At 43.9% G+C, this 14,857-nt stretch overlaps 1 pseudogene; it reads right to left on the minus strand.

The window, feature by feature from the left end:
- Positions 1-14,122: 14,122 nt before the first annotated feature.
- On the minus strand, positions 14,123-14,657 carry LOC138429254 (surfeit locus protein 6 pseudogene; annotated as a pseudogene).
- Between the last annotated feature and the right edge of the window lie 200 nt (positions 14,658-14,857).

Below are 14,857 nucleotides of genomic sequence, written 5' to 3' on the forward strand. Positions count from 1 at the left end.
AAAATAAAAACATCTGAGTTATGTTCTTTTTGATGGTACTCACTAAATTGTGTAACTTGGGGGCAAATTACTTCAATCTTCCCAGCCTTAATTACTATAACAGGAAGGGTTAGATTGGACTCTATGTGTAATTCCTTTTAATCCTAAGAATCAAGGATTCTATAAGCTACCCAGCAGTGATGACATATTTCTTTATGTGAGGTGGAGAACCTGGCTTCCCTGGTGGCTCAGTTGGTAAAGAATATGCCTGCAATGCAGGAGATCTAGGTTCGATCCCTGGGTGGGGAAGGAAATGGCTACCCACTCCAGTATTCTTGCCCGGAAAATCCCATGGACAGAGGAGACTGCCAGGCTACAGTCCATGGGGTTGCAAAGGGTCAAACATTTCTGAGCATTATATAGAGAAACTGGAACACTGCTCTGGAAAACTCTGTAAACCTTGTAATTCCCTGGCTGTGAGACCTAGGAAAGAACTCAGAACAACAGCAGAGACATCAGTGGTTTATTGGACACGGGATCTTATGCGTCTGAAGCAAAAGATTCTGAAGGAATATCCCACCATGTACAGCAGATGGCAGGCAGGACATAGCAGCAGTCTTCACTACTAGGGGGAGAAGGAGGCTACCAGTTGTCAGGTTGGTTTCTCAGTTGCCAAGGAAATCAGCAGCCAGGGCAGTGGGCAAGCACATAGGCAGTTAGCTATTAGGCTCTATGATTAAGAGGGAAGGTCGATCAGGTGAGTAGGGTATAGGTGAAGCAGGTACTGGTTGATCAGGGGATGTACAGAGAGCAAGAGAACAGCCATCTTGGGTGGCCCGACCACATACCTGTGTAATGAACACTTGTTGACTGCTTCATCCATGTCTGTTTCTTCATTTCTCTAACAGTCTTCAAATTTTTTTTCCCTTTAGGGATATGTTTTCCTTTGCTCAGCTACACACCTGGTGTGGAATGGACACCATATTTGGTAGATCCTGTAGGGCTGAAACCAACCAGTGTATCTCATTCCCTGGGTGAGGCAATTGGTTCTGGGATGGGCTTATGGCCAGATTCAAGACAGTGATGGGGAGGAAATTCCCCTGTTTGCTGGAGGCTCATGGGAAGCAGGCTTCCATTTTTCATTTGTGGGAAATGGGTGAGGAGCTCCTTTTCTTTTGGCAAGGTGGAAGAGGTGAGATGTTGGAATAACTGCTACTACAAGGGAAGCTGAGAAGGGCAAGCTGTCATTCAGAGGGTAGGGCCCAGAGAATCATAAAGGAGCCAAAGCCTAGGGACTCTGTGAAGTTCTGGAGAAAAAACCTGCCTTAAACTTCTGGCCTTTAAAAGACTTGTGGGCCAATGAAGTCATGGATTTAAGCCAATTCACACTAGTTTTTGTGTTGCCAACAACTCAATACTAAATGTATTTCTGACTATTAAGCTTTTTACCCCCTGAAATTAAGGTCTTGCTTATTTCTGAATTTTTATTATAGCCAACTCCTAAATCGCTACCTGTGAAAATTTGAAAACAACAAAAATGTAGGAAGAGTCAGTGCTTTGCACACTGAAGTTGCTTTATAAATGTTGAATGAATGAAGTGAGAATAAATTAAGAGGAAAGATAATATTTCCTGGACTGGGAAGGGGGTAAAATTATTTTATAAAATTACTTTTCTGGATAGGGGGCACATGCTAATGAAGAAAGGTATGCCTGATCATAAAGCTAAGCTGCTGGGCCACCACAGGCAAGAACTATCCTTTCTCTTCTTTGAGATGTTGCTTAATGTTGTGTTTTTGTTTTTGTTTTTGTTTTTTTTTTTTTCCCTTGCAATTTACAATTCAGGGAGAAAGAAGGACCTAAAGTCCCCTAATAAATTTTGCTTCAATTGAATCTATTGATTAATTTAATGGGTGTTTTATGGTACTTGCAATAATCTCTGCACTCATGAAGTTTACTATTTAGTAGCAAAGACTCATAATCAATAATGATTACAAAGTTGATGAATATTATGAGAGAGGAAATATTGGGAATTATGTGAACAGAGCAAAGGGACCTAACCTCAACCAGGGTAAGGAAAGCTTTTTTGTGTAAATGGTATTTAAGCTGAGCTCTGAAGAATAAGTAGGTGGCAGTCTGATGAAGATGGACAGGGGAAAAGTGTTCCATGTGATGACCTAATGGAAGTCGGGATTGAAACACCTGGGAAGACTTGAGGGCAGTTCAGAATAGATGAAGGGAAGAGGGGAATGGTGAGATGAAGCCAAGGGAAGCATCACGTTTTGCAAGTCTTTGAAGGAGTTGGTGAAGGACGGGTCAGGTGAAGGAGCTGGGGCTCTGTTTAAAGGAGAGTGGGAGGCTTCTGGTGGGTTTAAGCAGAGAAGCAAGAGAGCTAGATTGGCATCCAACTTGGACCACGTGTGGCGCAGGGTCCTAAGGCCCCTCCTTTTAGACCTGCTCCTCTGTGCCCCTGCACTGGTACCTCTACTTCCTCCCTAATTGTTGTCTCTTTCCTTTTAAAACACTGGAAAAAAATAAACTGGGCACTGTTTGTTCCCAGAACTGCTTACAGCACTACATTCGTAGGCAATTTGTTTTTCCTGGTAAATCCAATTCTCCCTTTCTTAATTATGGTTTGGGTGTTTGGTCGCATGACCTGTAATTCAGCACTGATTTTCAGCTTTAACTCTTCACAGTGGGGTCCAGCAGGGCAGGCACAGACTCTTCTGGCCTTGTCAGTGACTGGCTTTCCTCAGAAAGAAGCTGCCCATGTGCTCATCTGTGGCCCTGTTTTGGGTCTTTGGTGTAGCCAAAGCACACCTCGCTTGTCTCTCTGAGGCGTGTGACCACCCTTTCTGACTCACAGTTATCTCTGTCCTTGCTTCTTCCAATGGTTCTCCATACCAGAAATCAGAATTAGCCTCCGAAGGTATAAATCAAAGTCTTCAGTCCCCTCTTACACCTGTTGTGTGCACCCCAGGGCAAACACATTGCTTTGCTTTGTTTCATTCTGCTAAAGCAGTGGCCCCCAATTTTTTTGATACCAGGAACTGGTTTCCTCTGACTGCAGGTGGGGGTGATGGTTTTGGGGTGATTCAGTACATTTCATTTATTGTGTACTTTATTTCTATTACTATTACATCAGCTCCACCTCACATCTTCAGGCATTAGATCCCGGAGGTTGGGGGACCACTGCTCTATGGGGTTGAGCCTTCTTTCAGGATCTGATTATAGATTCCTGGAGGGAAGGGACCTCTGACTGCATCTCAAGCTTTGTATATAGTGAGTGCTGGATAACACCAGTAGAATGACTGAAAGAGAAAAGACATTAAAAAGTTCTAGTCTGGACTGGATGGTTATCAGAAACAGTGAGTTGCTGAGAAGACACGGGCAGCTGGGTTGGCAAATGGGAATACCTGTGTTTAATAATTTGATAATCCTTATTGATTGATAATCATAATCATTGCTCTGAAGTCTACTTAGGACCTGACTTATTGACTAAGAAGGATTTGCACTTCTCAGCAGGAAGGACACTACTCAACAGAGATGGTATCCACAGGCCTGTACTGGGCAATTCCTCCCCTGAATCTCCAGTATCGTTGAAAGGTTCCAATGAGATAATCCATATAAAGTGCTTGGGAGAATACCAAGGATTAGTGAGCAATCAGGCTCATGTTTTTGTTGTTTATTATGGAGGTTGTGATCATTACAGAGAGCAGCCTGGCTCTGTGGATGGAGCTGGAGTCATCCTTCCTGAAAGGTGGTAATCCTTCCATTTATTTGCTGAGCTACTGATTTCTGCAACAATGATTTACTGTTTAAATGTGCCAGATACTAATTCTACCCAGTTGAAACAGGTGTGTAAAGGTTGCTTTATTTTCAAAGATTTTGGTTTCCTCTTGAGGCATATCCTTTTTCAGAAAATAGTTGCTGAGTATTAATTAATGAAGTGGTCACCTTTCACGTGTGGATTTAGGGCAAAGGGAGATGACACTGAGGGGGTAATGCATAGGTGTTTCTGCTTCACTATGACTAACTATTACCTACCCTGGTTCTGCTTATCCCTATTTTTTGTAGCGCCACATTTACTTTATTTTGGCCACACTGTGGGGCTTGTGGGATCTTAGTTCTCCCTCAGCAGTGCAAGTGCAGAGTCCTGACCACTTGTTCCTTAAGGAAGTCCCTATTCCTATTTTTTGCTTGATTTTTCTCAAAGCACATTTCACTATCAGACATAGTGTACATTTTATTAATTGAGTTATTGTGTGCTTCCCTGCACTAGAGTATGAACCCCACAAGGGAAAAGCTTTTGTTTGTTTTGTTCTATGCTGTATTCTCAGCTTGGAACTGCGCCTGACACGTGTCCTAGAACTATTTTGTTGAGTGAATCTGCCCCACCTTTGAAAGCTTCATCTTATACACTGGTTTTGCCATGCTTTCCCTAGACTCTTCTCTAGGGCTGGAGTAGTCTGGTAGAATATCTGACTCTTTTGCCTTGTTTGTCCTGCTCTTTGGTGCTTTGCAAAAGACACTTTTGAGATTTCTAGATATCTGGAAAAGAGGAAAGATAGCATCTGGCCAGTAGTTCACTAACCATCTTGAAGATTTTATTCAGATGAGAGCTGTCTGCTTTATTTGAGAATCCATCAGGAATAATTCTCATTTGGAAATGATAACTGTTCTAACATGCTTATTATGTACTATACCAAGTGCCTTACCTACCTTTTTCTCACTTCATTCTTGTAACAAATCTATGAGGTCAGTATTATTATCTAAAATTTTACAGGTGAGAAAACCAAAACAGACATTAAGAAAAGTAAAGGTCACACAGCTAGTTAGTATCCTTCCTGGAATTTAAACCCTAGTCTCACTGACTGAAAAGCTCATCCAGCAACAACTAGGCTACCCCTAGGCTGTTGGGACTTCCTGTTACAGGCTTTGTTTTATATTTATGCCAATCCTTTTATCTTAAAGGAAGAAAACTGACTTGATTTCATTTATTCCTGAGACCAGTGGCTGTCCTGCCTTGCAGATGTTTTTTACCCTTGCCATAGCAAGAGCATATTTTAAATAACAAAGGATGGAATACAAAGTTTTATGTTAAGAGTGTAACTGGTCAGATAAATACATAATGCTTGTTTCAAAACAATGTGTATTTCAAAATGATGTAGAACAGAAGTTCTCAAACTTTATTTAGAGTGCATAGAAGGAACAGCTTGTGGAACTTTAAGCATTTGAGTCTTCCTCCAAGAGACCCTGGCTCAGCTGATGTGGGGAAATTGTTTTTAATAAGTCAGATGACTTTGATGTCAATGGTCCTTGACCACAGTTTAAGAAACACTAACATGGAAACATCAGGAAAGAAAAAGAGTTGAGGAAACCTAATATATAGCCTTAGAAAGGGGCTAATATATAATACCAACCAATCTATAATATCAAGAGCCTCAGCATGCACCAAACATGCTTCAGATCTCTTTTGCATGTGAACTTGATCGGTTCCCTGAGAATATTGTAAAGAGAATTTGTTGATCAGTCCTTAGAAAGTGAAAGTGAAGTAGCTCAGTCGTGTCCGACTCTTTGTGACCCTGTGGACTGTAGCCTACCAGGCTCCTCCATCCATGGGATTCTCCAGGCAAGAATACTGGAGTGGGTTACCATTTCCTTCAGGGGATCTTCCCAACCCAGGGACTGAACCCAGGTCTCCCACATTGCAGGCAGATGCTTTAACCTCTGAGCCACCAGGGAAGACCTAAAAATATCCAATAAGGTATGATGCAAGACTCTGTGTGTGTGTATGTGTGTGTGTGTGTGTGTGTGTGTGTGCGCGTGCATGCGTGTGTGTGTATTGCTGTGGGGCAGCAAACATAAAGTGTAATGATACTGACATTTAGGCACAGACCAAGATGATTTAACTCCTTGCTTGGAACAGTATTTTGTAATCACTGGGAAGGAACTTTTTGAATAGGTTATTGGAGTTGTCACCCAAATGTTTTCTGACAACTCAGGGGGTAACTTTTATCATGTTATTTGAAAGACTGTCCTACAGGAGACTAAAAAGGTGAAACTACCCTTTATAGGAGATTTACTAAAAAAAGAGAGCAGGGTCACATTCAGCAATCTGGTAGAGATGTAACAAGAGTGGAGAGAGAATCTTTCCTTATATTTGTGAGAACAACAGGGTCAGCCCAGGAGAGTGGTGGGACAGCGCTGAGAGGCTGGGGAGGACGGTGGTGAAGGACGTTTATGTCACTGCGGTGGCACTGCTGGACCTGGTGAAAAAGGTAGGGGATGACTCGGCCACTTCAGTAGGAGGAAGGCTAGGCCTTGATCCCTAATCATTCCTCTTGATGGTGACCGAGCCTGGTTAAAGCCAGAGTCCTAAAAATTATTAACATTTAGTATAGTATTTACCACATACTATTGCACTCATCTCACATGCTAGTAAAGTAATGCTCAAAATTCTCCAAGCCAGCCTTCAGCAATACGTGAACCATGAACTCCCTGATGTTCAAGCTGGTTTTAGAAAAGGCAGAGGAACCAGAGATCAAATTGCCAACATTCGCTGGATCATGGAAAAAGCAAGAGAATTCCAGAAAAACATCTACTTCTGCTTTATTGACCATGCCAAAGCCTTTGACTATGTGGATCACAATAAACTGTGGAAAATTCTGAAAGAGATGGGAATACCAGACCACCTAACCTGCCTCTTGAGAAATCTGTATGCAGGTCAGGAAGCAACAGTTAGAACTGGATGTGGAACAACAGACTGGTTCCAAATAGGAAAAGGAGTACGTCAAGGCTGTATATTGTCACCCTGCTTATTTAACTTCTATGCAGAGTACATCATGAGAAACGCTGGACTGGAAGAAACACAAGCTGGAATCAAGATTGCCAGGAGAAATATCAATAACCTCAGACATGCAGATGACACCACCCTTATGGCAGAAAGTGAAGAGGAACTAAAGAGCCTCTTGATGAAAGTGAAAGAGGAGAGTGAAAAAGTTGGCCTAAAGCTCAACATTCAGAAAACGAAGATCATGGCCTCTGGTCCCATCACTCCATGGGAAATAGATGGGGAAACAGTGGAAACAGTGTCAGACTTTATCTTTTTGAGCTCCAAAATCACTGTAGATGGTGACTGCAGCCATGAAATTAAAAGATGCTTACTCCTTGGAAGAAAAGTTATGACCAACCTAGATAGCATATTCAAAAGCAGAGACATTACTTTGCTGACTAATGTCCGTCTAGTCAAGGCTATGGTTTTTCCTGTGGTCATGTATGGATGTGAGAGTTGGACTGTGAAGAAGGCTGAGTGCCAAAGAATTGATGCTTTTGAAGTGTGGTGTTGGAGAAGACTCTTGAGAGTCCCTTGGACTGCAAGGAGATCCAACCAGTCCATTCTGAAGGAGATCAGCCCTGGGAGTTCTTTGGAAGGACTGATGCTAAAGCTGAAACTCCAGTACTTTGGCCACCTCATGAGAAGAGTTGACTCATTGGAAAAGACTCTGATGCTGAGAGAGATTGAGGGCAGGAGGAGAAGGGGATGACCGAGGATGAGATGGCTGGATGGCATCACTGACTCGATGGACGTGAGTCTGAGTGAACTCCAGGAGATGGTGTTGGACAGGGAGGCCTGGCGTGCTGCGATTCATGGGGTTGCAAAGAGTTGAACATGACTGAGCGACTGAACTGAACTGAAGTCCTCATCTAAGTCCTTCGTATTTATTACTCTCAGGTTAAGCTGTTTATCCTATTTGACCTAAAAGGTGGCAGATGTGGGAACTGAACCCAGACCAAGTTCAGCATCACTGTGTATAAATGCTGTGCTTTATGGTTTCTCCCACATGCCTTAATGCCAGTTAGCTTTCCCTGTTATAGATCATATAGGTGAGACCCTGGCCAGCTGTGTCTCTAGCCTGTGATATTATTAATAGGTAGGGTAAGAAGAGGAGATTAGCACCCATCTCGACTTGGAATATGACTCTAATGACTCTTGTCCATGCCAGAACTCATAGAAGTTATCCAAGACATGTTTACTCGAATGAAGAATAAAAGAACTTGGCTTAAATGGCTTGAGGACATTATCTTTGAGTACCTTACACTTGAACAATTCATCCTAATGACAAAAGCCAGAGACTGTTTATAGTCATAAGCTGAACTGCTTAATGCAGTCTGGTAAAATGGAGCATTACATGTCACAGCCAGGAAAATCATGTCTCCTTGAAACACACACATACAAAACCAAACCAAAACAAGGTTCTGTTGGAAAAACAAAAAAGTCCAGACCCCTCATATCTTCTTTCTCAACAAAGACAGAATCTGATTCGATAAGAAACCTTACACTCCTCTGATTGGTAATACACTGATAAGATACAATGAATTACCTGTACTCTTCTTCTTCTTTTGAAGAACTTATATTCCACTGAAGGAAAAATAAAAATGCTATTTACTCACTTCCTCTGAATCTTAGAGCTTTCCAGTGGTGACTCCTTTTTGCTAAAGAAAAGAAGATGCAAAAGTAGAAGTTGATTCAGGAAGCTTGGAGAAGGGGGGTACTTTCTGAAAGTTAAGCCAGCAGCCAAGAACTACGCCCTCAGAAGATGAAGAAAGAGCAGTTACCTGAATGATGGTCACAGTGTGTGGATCCACAGGGCTCCAGCCGCTCTCTCCTGCCTCCAGCCTGTTCTCTTACCTACACTGAGGAAATGTCCATCTCTCGGGCCTCTTTGGCACACCTCCCCCTGCTTTGCACTGGACTTCACTGGGAAGGCAGCTGCAGTGTGTCTGTTTGAAAGACAAGAAAACAGCATAGTTAAATTAGAGATTTAGATTGCAGCAGGATATGATGTGGGCAATTTATTTGTGCAGTTCTCAGTATCAAAAACAGATCTGGGTACAACTGTCAGGAAGATTAAAGAAAGTGTTCGCTGTCATCAAACTGTTCTTTTAAAAGATGTCAGGAAACAAAACATATTTGTAGCAAGATAAATACTGCGTACTGGATTCATAACAGAATGATTTATTAAACCCACACAATGTTATTTACTGTTTGAAGGGTACATGTGGTTTCTTACCTCATTGGCCTTTATTGGCCTTGGTGTTTTCCACAGAGGGGCATCTGACTGTCTGCACCACAGCCCTGAGTCTAAGCAAAAGCCCAAGTGTTGACCAACTGGTATTCCTGCTGTCCTTGGGAGTGGACGTTTTGGTGGAGTGGAGGAATCAGGCAAGACTTTCAAGAACACTTGATTCATTTTCAGAAGTCAAACATGAATGCAGCCTCTAATCATGAAAAGAGGATTGCTTTATGACAGGTTAGAAAGAATGAGTGTGTGTGTGTGTGTGTGTGTGTGTGTGCAAGCACAGGTGGGTGGGAGGAGCATACTCTCACACACATGCTATTGCTGCCTTGTATCATTTGCTCCTTCAGTCTGAAAATAGGAAGTGTCAGGGTTTGCTGAATCCTGCTGCTGCTGAGGTACTTGATGCCATAAGCAGGTGAAGGGCTTCTAGGTATGTGGTGACTCAGCCTTTTCCTTTTTCAGATATTTTTTCCCTCTACACCTTAATTTTGAAAAGTCTGGCAAGGAGTTTGTGAGAGTCAAAAATCTTTAAAGGCTCCATGTGCTCAGTGATAATGATTTGTAAATAATCCTCTTAGAGGTGCTAAGCTTCTAATTAGACAGTGGAGAAAAAAGTAAATCTCAACCTAATAAGCTTTGTTGCATTATGTATCAGGAAACAGTGAAGGACTCAGATAGTCATAACTCTTTTATTTCAGGAAAATATTAATAAAAAAAGTCTCATTATGAACAGAAAACAAGAAATAGGGTGGAGCTATTTCCTATTCACTGGGTAAAATGCATCACCTGGTGGCCCCTCTGGCTTTACCCACCAAAATCATTAGTCTGCTTCTCTTTCTCTGTCCTGCGCTGGGATTCGGGAGGCTGCCTTCTATGGATTACCTTCCCAGTTCCCTTGCTGTCTGGCTTGTCATTGGATGTGGCCTTTGATAGGCACTGGTAGGGTGCTGGAAGGTGACAGCAGAGGGAGATGAAGTGCCTGGATATTTATTCCTCCCCTCTCTTCCTGTACATCCCTGATTTTGACAGTGACTAAATCCCATTCCTCTACTTAGGCCAAGACTCAAATCAAGGCACCCCGCCACCTCCCTTTCATAGGATTCTGTTAACTCCACTTCTTTTTCTGTTGTGCCTGTGGAACTGCAGCCTGCTCTTGTTAGGCCCTGTAGGCTTTATCATTCCATGAGGGATACATTACCTTGCCTACTCCTCTTTTTTTTAAAAAAAAATATTTATTTATTTAAGGCTTCACTGGATCTTCACTACTGTGTATGGTTTCCCTCCATTTGCAGTGAGCGGGGGCCACTCTTTAGCTGCATTGCTTGGACTTCTCATTGCAATGGTATCTCTTGTTGTGGAGCACGGGCTCTAGGGCACAAGGGCTTCAGTAGCTGTGGTGTTAATTGTTCAGTTCAGTTCAGTAATTAATTGCACTGTGGCATGTGGGATCTTGCTCAATCCGAAATTTAACCTGTGTCTTCCTCATTGACAGGTGAATTCTTAACCTCTGGACCACCAGGGAAGTCTCCCCACTCCTCTTAAACAGTACCCCTATTAAATGATGTTCCTTTGCCATTTGGGGTGTATCACTTTTTTTTTCACTACAGTCCTATCTCCATCCTGTCCTCTTTTGCCCAAACTGAGCCACTTGCTGTTCCCCAAATATACATCTGCTCCTTCTCTGTGCTTTTGTGATTCTCAGTTTTCTTCACCTCACCCCAAGGACTTGAGGATCCTGTTTAGTAGTTAGCTGGTTCAGTATCAAATGCTTCAATCGTTTCTGCACATTTTTGCTAAACAAATGTCTCTTCTTTGCTTAAATATACCTGGTGGCAGGAGTTCGCAGCCTCTTAAGGTATCAGTATTCATTCATTCAATTCATTCAAAGAACAGTTCTCTTTTTGCTGTCTATTATGTGCCAAGTTCTGTGTATGGTCTCATCTCTCAAGAGGCTCATAAAGAGGAGATAAATGTATGAATAAGCAATTTTGGTATAACTTGATATATGTTACTTTAGAGATATTCAGAGTGCTGTAAGAGTATGGACAAGTGATCATTCACTTCTGGCTTGTGCAGTCAGGATAACCTTCCCCCATGGGGCAACACATGAATTGAGACTTAAAGGATGAAAAGAAGCTCTTCAAGCAAACAAAGGTGGGTAAACCATGCCAGAAGAAAGGACTGAGATGTGCAAATGCCCAGCATTTAAGAGTTCTTTGTGTTTGGGCTGCGACAAGTAGGTATGGCTGGTGAGTCTGAAAGCATGGCCAGAGAGGAGTTCTTGAATGCATTTACAATCTATCAGCACTGTGCTGTATACCTATGCTTCTTCCACCGCAAGACACCTGTATAGTCCCTCTGTTTTCTTTAAAAAAGCCATCCTCTTTGGACTCAGAGGGAGAGGGAGAGGGTGGGATGATTTGGGAGAATGGCATTCTAACATGTATACTATCATGTAAGAATTGAATCGCCAGTCTATGTCTGACGCAGGATACAGCATGCTTGGGGCTGGTGCACGCAGATGACCCAGAGAGATGTTATGGGGAGGGAGGTGGGAGGGGGGTTCATGTTTGGGAACGCATGTAAGAATTAAAGATTTTAAAATTAAAAAAAAATAAAAATAAAATAAAATGAGCATTAAAAAAAAAAAAGCCATCCTCTAAAGATTTCTTCACTGTAGCAATACTGCCCCTACTTTAGAGTTGATGAAGTGGAGGCTTACAGACAGTAAATGACCATGGTCATGTGGCTGGTGGTGGAGACGGGATGACAATTCAGGCAGTCTGATTCTAGAGCCTGAGCCAGAAGCCACTGTGCATTCTGCTGTATTCCTTTGCACATGGACTCAGGCTCCTGTGTCAATGTGGTGGTTATTTTTCAAGTCACTCTATCTTGTCAATGTTCATTTTATGGAAGAATATCCAGAGCACAAAATGTCATAGCAAGAAGGCAATTGCTTGACCAGTGCAGTTTAGAGCAGGACTGGTGTTTCCATTCACCTTGAGACCATTCTCACAACATTGGAGAGGCAGACCACGTGGCCTTTCTTAGTCACATCTTACAGGTAAGTAATGATCAGTTCACAGTCAACCAAAGTCACTATGTTAACTGTTACTCCCTTATTTGCCTGCCTAATTCAGGTCTCCATTTAAAAGTCATTTTTGGAGCCCTTAAACTATTTAGGTCCCCCGGCCATATGCTTTCAGAGGACCTCCCACTTCCCCCAGTGTGATGTTTATCGCAATTTATGGTAGATATTTCTCTAATGGTCTCTGTCTTCCCTGATAGATTTTTAAAGCTCCATGAAGACAGAGGCTTATTTTGATTGCCACAGAACCCCCTTAACTTAGCCTCTGGCAGGTGTGTTCAATGTGTAGTTATTGAATGAGTAAGTCTTTCTTCCGCTGTGCTATTATTTCCATCCCTCCTTGACCATAAGGGTCACCACTATCTTGATTTCTGGCAGCACAGGCTAGTTTTTCCTATTATGAATTTCATAAAAATGGAATCAAACAGCATGTACTCTTCCGTGTTGGTTTCTTTTGTTCAATGTATCATGTGGGCCATCTACTTTCAATCTATATCACTTCCCACCAGAGTGCTAGGATAGCCTCCAAGATTTCCTACCGCCTCCTCTGCTTAGTTCCCCAGACTGGGAGTTTGATGGATTTTACTCCTGTGGTTAGGTCATGTTAGGTCATGCTATATGATGCATGTGACTGGAAAGAGATTATTCAGGTGGCCCTGACCTAATCACATAACCATTTCATTTTCCTAATTAACAGTTTTATTGAAATATAATCCACATACTATAAAATTCATCCAAGTTTTGTCCTGCATTCATTCTGATTGCCTGTGGGCTTGGACTTAACTCTGCCCTCTCACTCTGCATCCTCCGAGAACTAATCCTCGGTTAGTTCTAGGTTTTACTCTTCCTCTCTTCTAGACTGATACCGTCCATCCCACTCCATTTTTCTTCATTGTTTGGTAACATTGTTTCTGTCTTGTAGTAGTTATCTTAGGACATTTTTAATGTGTATGCTTGTCTTAAATTTTAATTTTTACCCAACTTACAGATAAATGTGGTTCTGTTGTATGTTGTGTTTTAATCACTAAATTGCTCCAACTCTTTTGCGACCCCATGGACTGTGGCCCATCAGACTCCTCTGTCCCTGGAATTCTCTAGGCAAAAATACTGGAGTGGGTAGCCATTACCTTCTCCAGGGGATCTTCCCAACCCAGGGGTTGAAACCAGGCTTCCTGCATTGCTCCTGTATTGGCAGGTGGATTCTTTACCACTGAGCCACTAGGAAAGCCCGCAAATAGAATAATTCACTTCCAGGCACACCTGAGGATGGTCCTACCTACTTACAGTTACCCACCGGTCAATTCCATCTTCAGCTCTGCCTTATAGGAGTTGATTTTTGTCCTTTCCAACCGAGTTTTGGACTGACACAGCAGTCACAAAGGCTGCTGGTCCTGTGGACACGGGAGAGGAAAGCCGTCCAGGGAAGTGCCTCCCACATGCCCACTCTCTCCTCACTGCTTCCTGCCCCCACCCCGCAACCTTCAGGGAGCCTTCCACCTCACCAGAGAAGGCTGGAAGCCGGATCTGGGTCACCCCTCCCCCAGATCTGAAGGTGCTTTTACACGTGCAGCCTGAGCCCTCTACACAAGTGGGAGAGGCAAGCAGGACAAATGCCCACTTTTGGCCTGGGTCAGGGCTGGGGTCGTGGAGGGACGGGGTCTGGCTGCCTGGCCCTCACGCCAGGCTGGTCTCCTCCAGGACAGGATCCGGCCTTTCTTGGGGGCCTTGTCTAGGCGTTGCCCCACCTCTGCCCATCCTGGCCACGTGGCATCTTCTCCACGGTGCTTTGCCCTCGTGCACCTGACGCCTTGGGGCTCCAGTAGCAGGTGTTTGGCGTCGCGGATCTTCTTTTTACCGCTTTTCCCCTTGAATTCCCCGGCCTTGCCCATGTCCAGGTCCCACATCCCGGCCCATGGCGCCAGCGGGCGCTGCCAGTAGCTCCTGCTCATCAGCGGCGTGAGTTTTGGTTTTTGCTCTACTTCCGGCCCTGCTTCTTGCTGGCGGGCTGCTCCTCGGTCACCTCCACCTTATTGAAGAGCAACCCAGGCACAGGTGTCTCTGTGGCCTCAGTTCCCGTCGAGGCCTGGGCTGCCTTCGCCTTTGCTCTCCTTCCTTTTGCTCCTCTTCGGGTCCTGCTCCTGCTTTCTCCACCATCTTTTCTTCAAAGCCAGGGAGACAGCTCTTTGGCGCTGCCCTGGCCCTCAGACTTCTGTATCTTCTCATGCAGGACATCCAAGGCAGACTGAGTCTGGCTCCTGGGCCAGGCCATCTGCAGTGGCTGAGGCAGTCTTCCTGGTCTGAGACTTCTCTGCAGGGGCCGGTGTTGCCGGCTCCACAGCCTTCTCCTCCCACGCTTTCTCCTGTCCTTTCTTCCTTTTTTGGGGGCCTAACAGTTTCTGAGACTCGAGTTTTGCCAGCAGACTTGTGCTTCTGTGGCTTGGGTTGAGCTGGGAGCAGACCTTCCTGGCCAGGCTCTGCAGGTAGGCATCATTTGCAAGCAGAGAACCCATGGCTTGAAGGCCCTGAGGTCGCTGGGGGCTTGCTTGGACTCTTATTTGAGGGGAGAAGAGCTGGGGTCCAGAGTCCCAGGCCAGCATCCGCACACCTCCCCCCCAGGCTGAAAACCACCTCATGTAGCCACTTTAAATGCAGAGTCTTCCCAGGTTGGCATCCACTACCTAGAAAATAGGGACTTCAGTCCTACAACTGC

The sequence above is a fragment of the Ovis canadensis genome, chromosome 1 (genome assembly GCF_042477335.2).
Source record: "Ovis canadensis isolate MfBH-ARS-UI-01 breed Bighorn chromosome 1, ARS-UI_OviCan_v2, whole genome shotgun sequence".
NCBI classification, from domain to species: Eukaryota; Metazoa; Chordata; class Mammalia; order Artiodactyla; family Bovidae; genus Ovis; species Ovis canadensis.